General features: G+C 36.4%; 1 protein-coding gene across 7 annotated transcripts in view; it reads right to left on the bottom strand.

Moving 5' to 3' along the window:
- The window catches only part of JAK2 (Janus kinase 2), a 223,189-nt gene that overhangs the window by 192,224 nt on the left and 13,027 nt on the right, over positions 1 to 17,938 (bottom strand). The gene's annotated exons all lie outside the window — the stretch shown is intronic.

Below are 17,938 nucleotides of genomic sequence, written 5' to 3'. Positions count from 1 at the left end.
ATTTGAAAGGGGAGGCGGAAAGTTTGAATCATCCAGTATCAGTGACCTGGAGCTTGAGATCAACCTCACCAGGAGCTTTTACTGGGGCAATCAATTAATCATGCCCCAGTAAAAACTCTATACTTTGAGGCTCAATATTCTAACACACTGATACCAGGAAGTAACACATCCTGACTCCACGAGAGCTTTGCCTTTAGGATCTTCCAGGATTCTTGTCCTATGCATCTCTTCCTTTCTCTGATCTTAATCTGTATCTTTTCCCTGTAATATACCATACCATAACAGCTTTCAGTGAGTTGTTAGCCTTTCTGATGAATTATCAAACCAGAGGGTGGTTTAGGAAATCCTTCAAACTTGCAGTTGGTGTCAGAAGTAAGGATGGTCTTTTGAGTAGGCTCAGTAACCTCTAATCCAAAGATGGTCCTAAACCCTTCCAACTATTATGACTACTTTTAAATGTTCAAAATTCTCCATAAGGTAAAAGCTTTTTTTAAGGATGTTTACTGTATTTTATACAACTTTTTCAATAAGAGTATTTTCAGGTCATCCAATGGAAAATTTAGGGAAACTGCATCCCAAATTATATTTTCTATTTTACAATTCATCTCTCTTAAGCAGGTTCAGTACCAACTATATTTCATAAAATTCACTATCAATTTTTTCTTCTAAAGATGCTGATCTTCAAATATGATAAAAGCTTAAATTATTTCTATCAAGACAAAAAATAAAATGCTACTAATTATTCTTTAAAATATCCTGAACTGAATACTTAAAGATGCACGATACTACTAGGATTACATATCTAAAATACTTAATCAAACAAAACATTCTCCTTCAGAACACTTAATTTGAACAATTAAATAATTTGCAAGAAAAAAAACACTGCAAAAACTTATGAAAGATACTTTTTTGATTTACATTTAATATAGATTTTTAAAAATATTTAATTTATAGTCTAGGTTAAGAGTCCTGCTTCTTAACCCCTATCCAATCTCAAATACTGAGTTCTTAGTCTTCACTGCATTTCTTTCCTGACTGCCTTCATCTTCAAAATAAAGAGGCATCCATTGGTATACCATATTGAAATAATTTAAAGTAATGGTTCTGAGTCCTAGCTACAAGTTGAAATAACACAGGGAAGTTTTTATATTATCAATGTCTGGACCCACTCAAAATTTAAAAATTTTTAAAAATTAAATAGTCTGTTATAAACTTCAAAACAAATATAGTTGGAATGCTTCAAGACACAAGGGAAGGAGTAACATTCAGGGGAAAAAAACAAGAAATTTTAAAAGGAAATAATTTAAACAGAATATATGGGATAACAATAGCCTGGAATGAGATGAAGACAGAATTAGTAAATTGGAAGACAGTATTAAGGAATGTAATACAAAGGCAGCAATGAGAGAAAGACATTTTGTAAGTATAGGTAAAAGACTTGAAGAAAGGATTATGAACAACCATATTAAATCTAATAGGCATTCCAGAAGAAGAAATATTGAAAGTACTTATGGCTAAAATTTTTCCAAAACCAAATGAAGATATCAGAGGTCGAAGGGCATTCTGAACATCAAACAAGAGAAATAAAAATAAATCCGCGCGGGAGAACCAGCAAGATGGCACAGAGTAAGGAGCTCCTAGAGTCAGCTCCTACTACAAGGCAGTTAGCAAACACCCAGAGCTCTCGAGAGCTAGCTGAAGCACCTGTCTGGGGGCTCCAGGAGGCCAGAAGAGCATCCTGCAACATCCTGAAGGAATGGAAGGAGAAGACTGCCCTGCCCATCTGCAGAGAAGATTCATAAGTAGAGGCTCCAAGCCACAGAGGCCGGTGCTCATGCTACACTGGAGACACAAACTGCCTCGGGTGCTGTTCCACAGCTGGAATTGAAAGCTCCACTTCCCCAAACCGGGGGAAGAAGAGATGGTTGGGCACCGCTTTCAACTCTGATGAGGAAAGTCAGTGGGCTGCAGTATGATCCTGAGAGGTTTGAGCCTGTCCAGGTCAGAAAGAGGCTGGGAGCTGCCATCTTAACTCCGGGCCTGGCATAAGGGGAAGCGGGGTGGACTGAAAACCCCAGAGCTGGTAGGGACCGGCTTCTTCCCATCCAGATCATATTGCAGGTCTAGCCTAGGCCCCAGTGCCACCTCCAGCAGGGAAGAAGCTGCGGGGACCGGCGCCAGCCTCTCTGGGAAATTACCAGCCAAGCCGCAGAGGCCAGTGATTATCCTACTCCGGCAGCACAAGCCGCCCCAGGAGTTGTTCTGTGGCTGGAATTGGGAGCTCCATTTCCCAGAAACAGGGGAGGAGGAGACGGCTGGCTGCTGATTTCGGCTACAGATTGGGAGACTTGGCTGGCTAAGAGATCATGCTGGGAACAGATGGGGTGAGAACCAGCCCAAGTCAGAAAGAGGCCAGTAGCCACCATTCTGATTCGACCCCCAGCCTGAGGGGAAGCCGGGCTGACAGTTTCTTTCATGCAGATCAGCCTGCAGCCTGCCTAGGTCTCAGCCCCACCTCTGGCGGGGAGGAGGCTAAGGAGCCCTGCACCAGCCTATATAGGTAACTGCAGGGAACTTTGGCTGGCATAGACTGACAATCAGAAGTCTACCAGGGCAGCTGCAGTCATCTTGGACCTGCACTGAATAGATTGCTGCCCACACCTGCAGCTCCATCCCTGCCCCAGGCAGGGGAGAAAGGGATGTAAAGCTTCATTAGTCTCTCTGGCCAACTACAGTCTAGGCCTGCATGTGGATTATTCCACATAGCTGTGACTCTGTCCCTACCCCTGGCAAAGGAGAAAGCTGGAAGAAGCTTCATTGGTCCCTGGTGCAATGAGGGCAGCTTGATCCTCCACAGATTACAGCACTAACTACATGCTTGGCTCCTACTGCACAACCAGCAAGGGAGAAATGACAGGAAGCCCTAAACTAAAGAGAAAAACTGCACCCAGAAAAAATAATCTAGTAAACCAGATGCAAAGACACCAACCAAAAATTACAATCCACACTAAGAAACAGGAAGCTATGGGCCAGTTAAAGGAACAAGATAAGCCTCCAGATGACATAAGGAGTTGAGACAACTAATTATAAATGTTCAAACAAATCTCCTTAATAAATTCAATGAGATGGCTAAAGAGATTAAGGATATTAAGAAGACATTGGATGAGCACAAAGAAGAATTTGAAAGCATACATAGAAAAATAGCATATCTTGTGGGAATGAAAGGTGCAATCAATGAAATTTAAAACACATTGGAATCATATAATAGCAGATTTGAGGAGGCAGAAGAAAGGATTGGTGAGCTTGAAGAAATGGCCTCGGAAAGTGAACATACAAAAGAAGAGAAGAAGAAAAGAATGGAAAAAATTGAACAAGGTCTCAGGTAACTACACAACAGCAAAAGGTATGCAAACATATGAGTCATGGGTGTCCCAGAAGGAGAAGAGAAGGGAAAAGGGGCAGAAGGAATATTTAAAGAAATAATGGTAGAAAATTTCCCAACCCTATTGAAGGACATAGATATCCCTGCCCAAGAAGCACAACGTACTCCCATCCGAAAAAATCCAAATAGACCAACTCCAAGACACATACTCATCAGAATATCAAAGGCTAAAGACAGAGAGAATTCTCAGAGCAGCAAGAGAAAAGCACTGCAAAACATATAAGGTATATCCAATAAGAGAAACCATGGAGGCAAGAAGACAGTGGTCTGATATATTTCAGATACTATAAGAGAAAAACTTCCAGCCAAGAATCTTACATCCAGCAATACTGTCTTTCAAATATGAGGGCAAAATTAGAATATTCACAGATAAACAGAAACTGAGAGAATTTCTAACCAAGAGACCAGATTTTCAGGAAATACTAAAGGGTGTACTAGAACCTGAAAAGAAAAAACAGGAGAGAGGGGCCTGGAAGAGAGTCTAGAATTGAAGATTATATCAATAAAAGTAACTGAAAGTCTCAAAAGAGTGTTGAAAATAAAATATGACAGATAAAACTCAAATAGTCAGGAATAAATTTAGCCAATGACGTAAAGCACTTGTATTCAGAAAACTGTAACTTAGTGTTAAAACAAATAAAAAAAGTCCTAAATAACTGGAAGAACATTCCATGCTCATGGATTGGAAGACTAAATATCATTAAAATGTCAATTCTACTCAAACTGATATACAGATTTAATGCAATCCCAATAAAAATTCCACCAGCATTAAAGAAAAAACTGAAAACAAAGCATTAAAGAAAAAATTGAAAAATTTATTTGGAAGGGTAAGGAGTCCTGAATAGCCAGAAACATCATAATAAGTAAAAGTGAACCCTCATCTCCAGACTTTAAATCATAATACCTACCTATAGTGATAAAAACAGCATGGTACTGGCCTAAAGACAGACACAATAGACCAATGGAACCAAATTTATGGTTCAGAAACAGACCCTCACAGGTATGTATGGTCAAGTGATTTTTGACTAGCCTGTCAAACTCACACAGAACAATCCATTCAATAAATGGTGCTGAAAGAATTGGACATCAATAGCTGAAAGAAGGAAAGAGGACCCCTATCTCACACCTTATCCAAAAATTAACTCAAATGAATCAAAAAACTAAAAATAAAAGCAAGAATCAAAAACTTCTAGAAGAAATTATTGGAAAATATCTTCAAGACCTGGTGGGAGGTGGTGGATTCTTAAAGGAAATAAGAGAAGGATTGAGTGGACTACTGATGTTTAATGTATATAAAAGTTTTAATTAGCTTTACTGTAAAATTGTGGAAATGTATAGAACGGACGGTAACACACAGTGAGTAACAGCTAGTTTATAAATGGGGATATGACTGAAAATGGTAGTCTAGTTATGTAAATGCCTATTGACAGAATGCTTGAGAATAATCTAGGAACTGGATAGCACAGTAAACCAAGAGGTGGGTGAGATTGTGGTTGATGGTACAGATGCAGGAATGGCCTTTGTCAGCTGGAACAAATGTATATCACTACTGCAGGGTGTTGGGAATGTGGAGAGGCATGGGAAAAATACAGCTGGAGTGACCTATGGACTGTGGTTAATAGTAGTAATATAATATTCTTGCATCTATCCAAAAGATGTACTGTATTGATACTGAGGCAGTATGGAAAATGTGAGCCAAATGTATACTATAGACATGGCAATAATCAGATGATATTACTTTATCTGTAGCAAATGACAAACCACATTGTGGCATGTTGATGAAGGGGTGTTGTTTGGGAATTCTGCACATGTGCATGATGTTTTGTAAATTTACAACTTCTGTCATAAAAAATATATTTAAAAAATAATAATAGCGTGAGTTGGGGGAAAAACACACCAAATATAAGATAAGAACTATGATTAGTAGTAAGATTTTGACTGTGTTCTTTCATAGTTTGTAACAAACGTCTCATGACAATGCAAGGTGTTGGTGGGGGGTTGATGTATGCGACCCCTGTATGATGTTATGCATGTTTGCTTTGTAAGTTCACAACTTTTACTATACACTTAATTGTTTATGTATGTTCATATATAAAGGATATAAAGATAATAATAATTGGATTGGTTAGGGGAAAAATACTTTGTTTAGTAGTAATATTTTGACAATGCTCTTTAATCATTAGTTAAAAAGGTTTAAAAACAATGCAAGTTATTGGTGGTAGGGTGAGATGTTATATATGTTTGTTTGATGTTATATATGTTTGTTCTGTAAGTTCACAACTATTATACATTATGTATGTTTACATGTGAGTGATGTATTTCAATAAATTTTTTAAAAATCCATGCCTAGATATATCATAAGCAAAATAAAGAACTTCAGAACATAATGCACAATGAGAAAAGGTGAAAAGCTACCAAACAGAAAAGGGAAATTATACACAAATGAATTCAAATTAAACTGACATCTTCTCAACAGCAATAATGGAGAAATAACTTCAAACAAACCATTTTTTAAGAATGAGAAAAAGGTATTTTCAAACATTCAAAGCTATATAAAGATGAAATGTTAAACTACCCACAGACACTTTACTAAAAGAACTATTAAAAGATATTCTTTAATAAGAAAAAAATAATTCAGACAGTGACATGGGACACAAGGTACAGCAGTAAGCACCAGAAATGGCAAAGTATTAGCAAATGGTACTAACAGATTTTTTCTAACTGAAAAAAGAACTGTGTTAAAAAAGAAACAAGTCCCAACTAAAACTTTAAGAATATGAAGATGGTATGTGGGATCATTATCTATTTAGTAGGAAAAGTATACTAAATATTTTTTCACTTTCTTATACAAGTTTACATTTAAGTATATATTTAAAAATTTTAAGATAACCACTAAAAGACTAGATTTTTAATCTTTAAGAGGACAAAAAACTAGTTCAAACTACAATTGTGGGTATGTTCTTTTGGCAAATATGGCAGGTTCACTGATACAGAGCATCGGTGGTAGGGGGATGTGTGGGAAAGGCTGCACCTGGGGCATGCTTCTATGAAATATAAATGTGTTTGTCTTCTCATAGGGTTTTAATTCCAGTAGGCAGAAGCTCACACAATTAAAAAATAATAATAATTAAACTCCCATTTGGGGAGACCTGCTTCATTCTCAAATAGAGGGGCAAGAATCTCTAAAAGTACATAGGCAGTGCCTAATAAAAGAAAAGAAACCAGTATGTCAAGCCCTCAATATTAATGCATGCAACTATGAACCTTATTCTTGAATAATCAAAACTTAGTGGTTACCATAGGTTCTGAAGAGAGGGAGAGGAAAGAATAGGGCACTTTTAAGGCATTGGAATTATTCTGTGTGATTTCACAATGATGGATACAGGCCATTATACATTTTGTCAAAGCCTACAAAATTGTACAGTGCTTCGTGTAAACGATAATGTAAACTATTGACCATAGTCAGTAGCATGCTTTAATATTTGTTCATCAATTGTAACAAATGTACCATACTCATGTAAGATCTTATTAATAGGAATAAAAAAAACTTATTAACGGGAAAATGTGAGGTGGGCATTTATGGGAATCCCCTATATTTTCTATGGGACTTTTCTGTAGCCTAAAGCATCTTTGAAAATAAAGTGAAAAAAAAAAGACACTAAGGGAACATATGGAAGAATTGTAAACATGCGTAAAAGATAACAGATCTTACGGTAATGAAAGGCACAATGCAAGAAAAACTTTTTGGCTTTTTTAGCAGTTTGATATTACTTATAAATTCCCAAAAGAGATATAGATTATGTTTATAAACTGGTCTGTTCCTCTGGACGATACCCTTTAACTGTATTAGATTCAGGTGAGATGACTTTGATTAAATTATGTTAAGATTAGGGCTTTGATTCAACCAAGTTATTAGGGCATGCAGTTTTGAGTCCCAGGCCTTTGGAGAGCTGTATAAACAGACCCTCAATCAAGAACACAGAGAAGTAGATACACAGAAAAAGACACAGCAGAGGAGAGAGCTTGGTTTTGATGCCGGAGCCCTGGGGAGAGATGAGACATTTGCCTGATAGTTTACAACTGACCTTGTACAAAAAGAATAGAGCAGCTGAGAAGCCCTGAGACACTAGCCTAATGCTAGCCTACAGCTCAGATAGGAAGAAGCTGGACCCACAGAGACTTAACAGGAAAGAGGAAGGCTGAACCCTCACAGATACCGGCAGCAGATATTTGGTGAAAATCTTAATTCAACATATGGCAGCAGACATTTGGTGAGAAAACACCTCTTATGGTACCTTGAGTTAGATTCTTTAGGACCTATAACTGTAAGCCTCTACCCCAAATAAATACCCTTTATAAAAGCCAACAGACTACTGGTACTTTGCATCAACACCCCTTTGGCTGACTAATACAGTTTTGTTTTAGGGGAGGTTTTGGATTACAGAAAAGTTACTACTATGGCAGGGGGGATAACTGATGCAGGGTGTCAGTGGTGGGGAAATGTGTTGGAAAGAATGCATCCAGAGCATGCTTCTATGAAATATGAATGTGTTCATGTGATAACAGGATGTTATCTCATTGGCTGAAGACCCATATGATAACCAACAAAATATTAAAGTCCCATCCTGGGGGTTCCTGTTACATTCTCTAATAGAGTGGCAAGAATCTCTCTAGTACATACACAGTGCCCAACGAAAGAGGACAGACCAATACACCAGGTCCTCAATATTAAGCTTGAACTTATTAAGCTTATGAACTTTATTCTTGTAAAACTGAAATATATATATTAGCCTAAGAGTTACCTCCTGAAACCTCCTCATTACTCAAATATGGCTGCTCTCTAAGCCAAACTCAGCATATAAACTCACTGCCTTCCCCCCAGACTTGGGACATGATTCCCAGGGATGGGCCTCCCTGGCATCAAGGGGTTATTACCAGCACCAACTAGCGATGTACTTGGAAAAAGACCTTGGCTAAATGGGGGAAATATGAAATACAAAAGAGTTTTTCCATTTAAGAAAAGTGAGTTAGGAGGACATTACAGAAGTTAAACTTACACATGTCTCAGGAGGATCTCACTGACTACCACAGTAAACAAAGCCTCAAGCTGAGGTGCTCCTGAGGGCTCTAAAGACATCAGGACACTATAGGCAAGGCAGACAACCCCAGGTAATCGGCACACCATCGATGGGCCTTACTTTGGAATATATGTTAATGTATCTCCCTAATTTAACAGAGTTAGACTAATTTATAATTGCCCTACACATAACTCTCCTGTCCTTTTTATATGAACCTATAATTAGTACTACACCCATTAAATATATGTCCCAGAGATTTAAATCTTCAGTCTATTTATATGCCTGTTGAGCGCTGAATCTCAGCAGAGTTGTAGCCAACACCTACTCTTCTGTTCATTGGACTTGCCCAGGACAAATAACAAAATGATGATGATAGACAATGCCCAGAAATTAGCTACAACTGCAAGCAAGACAGTTCCATCTATCTCCCCCATGGGATCTAAGCCCCCTCTCAACTGGAAGCGGAGTAGGCATCACCATCCCCAAATCCTCAAGATTGAAAAATGAACAAAGTAAGGGGGAAATACAACCATGGACTAAAGTAGACTTATTCTAGAAGAATTTTATAACTGATATAAAGCCAGTGGTCACCAGAGGTTCTGAGGGGAGGGAGAGGGAAGAATAGGTGTAACATGGGGCATTTTGGGGACATGGGAATTGATCTACATGATATTGCAATGACAGATACAGGTCATTACACATTTTATCAAAACCTATAAAATTGTATGGTGCAAGGTGGAACCATAAAGTAAACTATCAACAATGATTTGTAGCATTCCTTCAATATGTGTTCATCAATTGTAGCAAATGAACCACACTAATGTAAATTGTTATTAATAGGGGAAAATATGAAAGGGAGAGGGGGTGGGGTATATGGGAATCCCCTATATTTTCTATGTAACTTCTCTGTAATCTAAAACTTCTTTAGAAATAAAGTTTAAAAAGAGAAGAACAAAAAAGCAAAGAAAATGACAAAAAAAATCAAAATAAGATAGTAAAAATAAGCCCAAATATGTAAACAATTCAATTAAATTCACCTTCTAAAAGACTGAGACGATCACATTGGATTTTTAAAAAATCCAGCTATATGGTGTTTACAAGAGACACGTAACAAAACCATATAGAAAGGGAGAATAATAGTAGGGTATGGGATTTTTTCTTTTGGACTAAGGAAAACATATAAAAACTTACTGAAGCAATGACAGCGCAACTCTGTGATGAAAGTGAAGAGCACTGATTGTACGCTTTGGATGGATTGTACACGGCATGGGACTGTATACCATAGTGAACCATGCGGTGCAAGATGAACTGTGGCTAACAGTACAAATATGAGAGTATTCTCTCATGAACTAATACAAATGTACAATACTAATCTAATAAATGGTGTTAATAATAGGGGGTATGTGGAAAAAATATACCAAATGTAACCTATGGACCACAGTTAGTAGTAATAGTCTAATGACATTCTTTCATAATCTGTAAACGTTCCACAGCAATGTAAGGTGTGGTGGAGGGGTGATGTATGGGAATTCTACACATTATGCATGATTATTTTGCAAGTTCACAAATTCTTTAATAAAAAACATGTATTTAAAAAAACTAGGAAGCAGATGTAGCTCAAGTGGTTGAGTGCCTGCTTCCCATGTACACGGTCACAGGTTCAATCCCAAGTACCTCCTAAAAACCAAACCAACCAAACAAACAAAAAACCAGTTCTCATTGGGGAGCAGGTGTAGCTCAGTGGTTGAGTCCCTGCTTCCCATGTATGAGGCCCTGGGTTTATCCCCCAATACCTCCTAAAAATGAAAATAACCACCCAGAATAACAAAAAACACATTTTTATAAATGTGATGGATGCAAAAAGGCATTAATTCTTGTTGATTATAAGCCAACCTACAAAGTGAGAGAAGGTAACTGCAAAATGTAAATTAAGAAGAACACAAATGAAAAAGGGAGCAAAAGATATGACTAGACCAAGAAGCACAGGAGATGGTAGACCTCACTTGTAATCAATAATATGGAAATTAAAATAAGATACTATATCATATCCATCAGGTTGGCAAAATTTTAAAGTCTGAATATACCATGTATGGTGGAGAAAATGAAAATTGGCAGAACTCCTCAAACATGTGAAGATCAACCGGGCTTCGCTTAATTAAGCTGAAGATATACATATCCTACAAACCAGAAATCCCATTTCTATTTATAACTCTAGAGAAAGTAACATACTAATGTGTAAGGAACAAAATAAGAATATTCGTCGCAGCATTATTTGTAATATTAAACAATGGAAATAACCTAAGTGTTCACCAGTAGGAAAAAATGTATATAAATTATGTGATCTTCACAGAATAGAAATATTATACATCATTATAAATGAATGAACTAGAGCCACATATATCAAAACATAGATACATAAAGTCACAATGTTAAGTGGGGAAGAAACGTAATTGCAGAATGACGTGTAATATACCATCTATTTAAGGTTTAAACATAAAAATAACAATAACACTAATATATTATTTATGGATACATACATGTAATAGAAGTAAAGAGTAAGCATGGCAATTATACCAACTTTAGGCTAGTGATTATCTCTATTTAACCAAGTGGGGGAGAAACAAGAATAGGAATAAATAGACTTCAATTGCCTAAAATGCTTACTTCTTTAAAAAAATAAGGTCTAAAGCAAAAAGTAGCCAATAAATTGTTTAAAATGATGACAGGTAAATGAATTACTTTTCCTAATTTCCTATATGTTAAAAATGCTTTGAAATTTTTAAAAAACACTAAGATGAAAAAAAAGAAGAGTCCAATTTTGAAATGGAATTGGGTTTGAATCCTGTCCCTATAATTACTATCTGATGTTATTCGGAATAAGGTATTTATTAATCTTTCTGAGTCTCAGTTTCCTCATCTCATAAAAAAAATAAAAAAGATAACAGCCACTATTTCATAGGGTTATTGTAAAGAGTAAATGTGATAATCTATCCGAAACAATCTAACCCAGAAACTGACACTTTCCCTCTCTTCACACATTGTGAGACTATGTTAGGACATTTTTTTTCTTACACATAAGCAGTGAGGGTGAAAAAGTATGGCAATTCATTCATGATGAGAAATGAAACTGCTATGTGCTATTCTTCTCAGTGAATTTTGGTCGCTCTATCACCAAAGACATGCTGTCTTAGCTTAGGTATTTCAAGAAGCAAGCCCGGACACAAGGATTTTCATGAATATAGATTATTTTGGAAGTTCAAGTAATATTGGATGAGAAGTAGGGAAGTGATATATAAATGCGAAGGTGGCAAATAAAAGTGTGCTACTAAGCCAGCTACCATAGTAAGCAAATAAAGCTTAGTCCCACAGAAATGCTCTATGAAATAGTGCAAAATGTAATGTCTCAGAATTATTCCACCAAAGGAATGAGCTGTAGCATTTATACAACACAACTCTCCTGAGAGTCACTGGTTTAAAGAATGCTTCCATGGGGCATTAATTCCACAGCACTTCTGGCCTGCCACAAGCATTGGAAGCAAATACAGTAAAGATGTTTGCTAAAACGCACTTAAGGGTCTTATGAGATAAGGGTGAGGCACTGACAGGGTCTGCTACAGCTGCTATACTGTGCACTTACGCTATTATTTAAAGAGAACAAAGAAGCAAAGGAAATGATATGGTCTCAGCTGGCTAATTAGTCTAGAACTTGTTCTTCCTCAATTTCTTTTGAAAACTACATTACATTAATTTTAACTACATTAAACTGAATGAACATGTAAACTTTTTTTTTATTTTGGTATTTTGTATGTCTTTAAAGAGAGGATGTGTCTTCCTCACTGATGAAAAATGGAACATTCTGTTCACATGGTATAACAAAAGTGGATTCTAGATGTATCAGAAAAGTAAATTTAGGAAAAAAGAGCTTCAAAAATATAGTTTCGGGAAGCGGATGTAGCTCAAGCAATTGAGCTCCCACCTACCACATGGGAGGTCCTGGGTTCAGTTCCTGCTGCCTCCTGAAAAAGACAAGCAAGACAGCAAGGTGGTGTAATGGGCAGACGCAGCAAGCTGACACAACAAGATGACGCAACAAGGAGACACAAAGAAGAAAGACAATGAGAGACACAACAAAGCAGGGAGATGAGGTGGCTCAAGCGATTGAGTACCTCTCTCCCACATGGGAGGTCCCAGGTTTGATTTTCGGTGCCTCCTGAAGAGAACACAAGCAGACACAGAGAGAACACAGCAAATGGCACAAGAGCAGACAGTGAGCACAAACAACAAGGGGGCAGGGGGGATAAATAAATAAAATAAATCTTTAAAAAAAAAGATAGTTTTTAAATTTTTTTTATCTTATATTCACACCATAATCCATTATGCTGTACATTTCATTTGAATATAAATTAGATGAAAATTTATAAAGTCTGAAATGGTAGAAACTATTGTGTTAACACATTTAGTATGAAGCCAGGGCCTAAATTTTGTAGAGAGCTTCTGAATGTTTTAAAACCGAAGTACTTACACTATAATACATTCTTTTCATGCTGTCATCAATGTTTTATGTACATGAACATCCTTCCTAAACCTAATACCTAAGCCAAAAATTATAAAGACAGATAAATTTGACCACATAAAATTATAAACACCATTATCAAAAGCTTTTAAAAAAAAAAAGGAAAGAAATACGATACATAGAAAAAATACATACAACAAAGGTTTAATACATAAATAACTCTTACAAATCAGTAAAAATGGACAAAGAACATGAATGGACAATCCCTAAAATAAAAACATGGTCAAATTCATTAATAATAATCAAAGAAAAGTAAATAAAAAATAAGATACTTTTCATCCCTATCCGATGGCAAAGATTAAGTCTGGCAAAACCAGCTGACAAGGGTATGAGTAAAATAAGAATAGCTAAGAATCTATCCTTTTAAAAAATCAAAGAGTTTTATGAAATACTGTTTATAATAATGAAAAAATATTTTAATGACATTAAAGGGGTCTGATAAAATAAACTTTGGTATAGTTAGCCAATAGGATACTATGAAGACATTAAAATGATATCCATAGGCTTACATTTTATCCTGTGCATAATACAAAATGGACACTGGATAATTATTTATTGAATGACTGACTACATTAATGATTTAATGAGAATGAATAATTGACTAAACACTGACTGATTGGTTTGAAAGTAAGGTTGAGTAGGAGAGTAACTGAATTACTAACTAAACAAGTAAACGACTGAAAGACCAACTGAATCACCAAATTATTGACCAAGTAACTGAGTGACCAACTAAGTGAATGAGTAATCAACTGAATGAGTGACTGACTGACCAGCTGAGAGAATGAGTGACTGACAAAATGAGTGAGTGACCAACCAAGAGAGTGACCAACCAACTAAGAAAGTACAAACCAATGACTAAATTGAGAAATCCTCTGACTGCAAACGAATGTCCATATGAATGAGTGAATGACTGAGTGGATAAGAGAGTGATTAATGATTGAGCTATGAGTCAGTGAGTGATAGGCAAAATAGTGCTTGATGGATAAAAAAAATGACAAAATGAATGGTCCAATGAACAAGTCTCTAACCACTGAAATAGAAAGCTGCTCCACAATATACTGTTAAGTTAAAATGGCTCAAATCAAAATGACAGGATGACCCATTCATTTACAGCCATATTTGAATTTGTCATTCCACATAGATACATTCTAAAGATATTCTTCAAATTGTGAAGCAAGTTCTGTCAATCTCAAGAAGCACTTGCAATCCTTTTTGCATCTTTGGTTAATTACTGATTTAACTGACTTATAAATAACTTTTATTCACTTGAATTTTTCCACTTAAAGAGCTCTTGTTCAAAGGTTGTATTCTACGATGGTCTCCTAAAACAGTATATAAAATATATGCAAATATATATATGTATTTTTAAAGATTTATTTTTTATTTATTTCTCTCCCCTACCCCCTCCAATTGTCTGCTCTCTGTGTCCATTCGCTGTGCGTTCCTCTGTGACCGCTTCCATCCCTATCAGCGGCACCAGGAATCTGTGTTTCCCTTTGTTGTGTCATCTTGTTGTGTCAGCTCCTGGGCAGGCTGCACCCCCCTTCACAACTGGGTGGCTCTCCTAACCCTTATGGGGCGCACTCCTTGCAAGTGGGGCTCCCCTATGCGGGGGACACCCCTACATGGCACGGCACTCCTTGCACCCATCAGCACTGCGCATGGGTCAGCTTCACATGAGTCAAGGAGGCCAGGGGTTTGAACCCTGGACCTCCCATGTGGTAGGTGGATGCCCTATCCATTGGGTCAAGTCCGCTTCCCTAGATATATTTTTAAACAATTTTATGATTCTTTCATTTAACAAGAAGGGGCTCTAAAATGAATACTTAGTCAATTTTGAGGCTTTGGAAGAAGATGTGAGAACTACACATTTAAGGAATATTGAGGTCAAACTTCATTATTTTACCCTGGGCTAGTCTCAGAACTACATAAGTGACAAGAAAAATTTAAAAGGTCTCCTAAAAACATGATGCCATTATTTATACACCGGAACAGAAATGGGAGAAAATGTCAATTGTTCTGTAAAATTATCCTCTTCCTCTTTTTTAGTCTTAGGAGCAGATTTGGAGCTACTCCTTAGAATCACGCTTAAAAGTGATTCTAAGAAAAGGAAGATTTATAGTTTAAAAAACACAAACAGGAAAAAATAAATAAATACAAATAAAGATAGAGGAAAGTGCTTTAAAAAGACCTTTGTAAGTTGGGGGACTTTTCCCCTTAAGATCTCAGTATAAAACTATCACATCCAAGCCTATTTTACTAAAAAAAAATTTTTTAAGTTTTGATTTTAAAAAGTGATTAATTTGCTTATAGAAAATAAACTTGTATGGGAAAGTTAATCAATTGTGTTGAAATACTTAACACTATCATTTACTACTGACATTCAAAAAATCTCTAGAAATTAATTAAATCAGTATAAATTTAAGTACATACTGATTTAGAAACTACTACAATGCCAGAGGAATGCTATTTCAGATATTCCTCTAGACTAATTCTTGAAAGAATATCTTAATGCATTTGCATAAAAATAAAATGAAGCACGAATGGATAAATGAGCAAAAATGTAAACAAAAAAATACATAAACATGGAAATGAAACATAATTCTCTAGATACTAAAGCATTCTCTGTTTCAGATATAGTATCACTTCCTCATCAATACCAGCAGACAGACTTAGACTGCCGCTATTGTTCTCTCTGGGTCATTCCCCAAGGTCTTAAATCCTCTCCTAAAGAAGCTTTCCATGTTCAAACGTTTGTAAAAGCAATATATCCACTGGGGACAAAGGGAGTGAAGGGAAATAACTATTACTACAAAGATGGTTCCTAATGGAGCGTTACCAATCTTTTACTAACCACCATAACCAGAGGAATTATGAATCAAATTTATTATACCGAGGGTGTGTTTTATTTTACTTCTAATAACTTTAAATGTTCATAGTAATTCATCCCAGAATATTTACCTAAAAAAAAAAGTCCACTGGGGGTGGGAACAGGTATAAAATATTTCTAACAAGATAAGATCCACATATGTTAAATGCTGAACAGAGGATTCCAATAACATCATTGCAATTGAAGATCTGATTTGATGTTAACGAAGATTAGCATCCCTTTCACAGTACCTCCATTTATTAAAAATTAAATTATATATATGGAATTAAATAAACCAGGAAAATCGGAATAGTACACCAGTATTTTAAAAGCACTAAAATATTATTCTAAGTTCAAATTTTCAAAATACTGAATTATAAATCCAGGGTCACCTTTAATTCTATTTTCTCTGATCTTTGTAATTATCCACAGATCTGGTAATATGCGCTTAAATTAAGTTCTCCTTAGTGCGGTCCAATTCTCAACTGATTAATCCTATCCTGTGGATGAGTCCTATGGGCTGCCAGTATGAAGCGACAAACTTCCCTTGCAAATTTAATATGGATGAAACCATACTAAGAATTTTTAACAATTTAAGGTCAAAATTAACAAATAAGAACAGACTCATAGGTTAGCAAGTACCCATTCATTAAATACAAAAAGGTAACTTTTAACACCTCACAAGAAAGCCAAAGGCAAAATAAAAATGGAAAAAACACGGTCAAATCCAAGTTAAAAAAAAAAAAAAAAAAAAGGAAGTGGGAAACTGAATATAGCAATAATCAAATTGAATAACTGGCAAAAAGATCTGCTTCTGTACCTAAACTACTGTCATCTTTATTTTATATTCAGATATATGAAGACTTCCCATATGCCACCTATTATACAGTATCTAAGAATAAAGAAATTAATAGAAAATTCCCTGACCAAGAACTCACAGTACAGTTTCACAGAGCCATTGTTGGAAGAAAACAAAATCTAGAAACAGACCCATTTATATACATAACTTACAGCACTAGCATTTCAAAGCAGCAGAACAAAAGGTCAATTATTCAAAAAATCTTGTTGTAATAACAGACAACCACCTGAAAGAAAAAAAGGTTGGATCCCATCTGTTGGGGACTGAATCATGTTCAAGTCTTAATCCTCATTAAAAATGAGACCTCTGAAGATATTATCATCAGTTAAGGTATGGACTCATTTGTGAATAAGATCTTCGAAAATGATATTTAGGTTGGTCAAACTGAATCGAGGTGGGCCTTAATCCATATGACTGGAAGTTTAAAGAAAAGAAATTCAGATGCATATCGGTTAGTAAAAACAAGAAACCAGAAGAATCCAGAAGCAAAGTCAGAGGGGAGAGAAAGAGAGCCATATGACAGAGGACTGCCATCACCAGAATACTACTGACTCCAGGAGAAAGCATGGCTTTACAAATATCTAGATTTCGGGCTTTTAGCTTCCAAACTGTGAGCCAATAAATTCTTGTTATTTAAGCCACCCTATTGTATGGTTATTTGTCAAAGCAGATTTGGCTAACTAAGGCACTATTTTATACCTTATACCAATATGAATTTCAGATAGATCAACTAAGCAAGAGATTTTAAAATATAATTTCAGGGGAGTGGATTTGGCTCAAAGAGTTGGAAGCCCGCCTCCCACATGGGAGGTCCCAGGTTTGGTTGCGGTGCCTCCAAAAGAAGAGAGCAGACGCCACAATGAGCAGACTACACAACCAGCAAGACGCGCAACCAGGAAGACACCACACCCAGCAGACACTACAACTAGCAGACTCCAATGTGGCAACCAGCAGGGAGTGGAAGTGGCTCAAGCAATTGGGTACTTGCTTCAAACAAAGGAGGTCCCCAGTTGGGTTCCCAGTGCTTCCTAAAAAAAAGACAAGCAGACTACAAGCAGACAGACAGATGAGGGAGCCATCTAGGGGGTGGGGGTGGGGGGATGGGATAAATAATTAT

Source organism: Dasypus novemcinctus, chromosome 8 (genome assembly GCF_030445035.2).
Source record: "Dasypus novemcinctus isolate mDasNov1 chromosome 8, mDasNov1.1.hap2, whole genome shotgun sequence".
Taxonomy (NCBI): domain Eukaryota; kingdom Metazoa; phylum Chordata; class Mammalia; order Cingulata; family Dasypodidae; genus Dasypus; species Dasypus novemcinctus.
The sequence above is the reverse complement of the archived record's forward strand: the minus strand, read 5'-3'. Positions and strand labels throughout refer to the sequence as shown.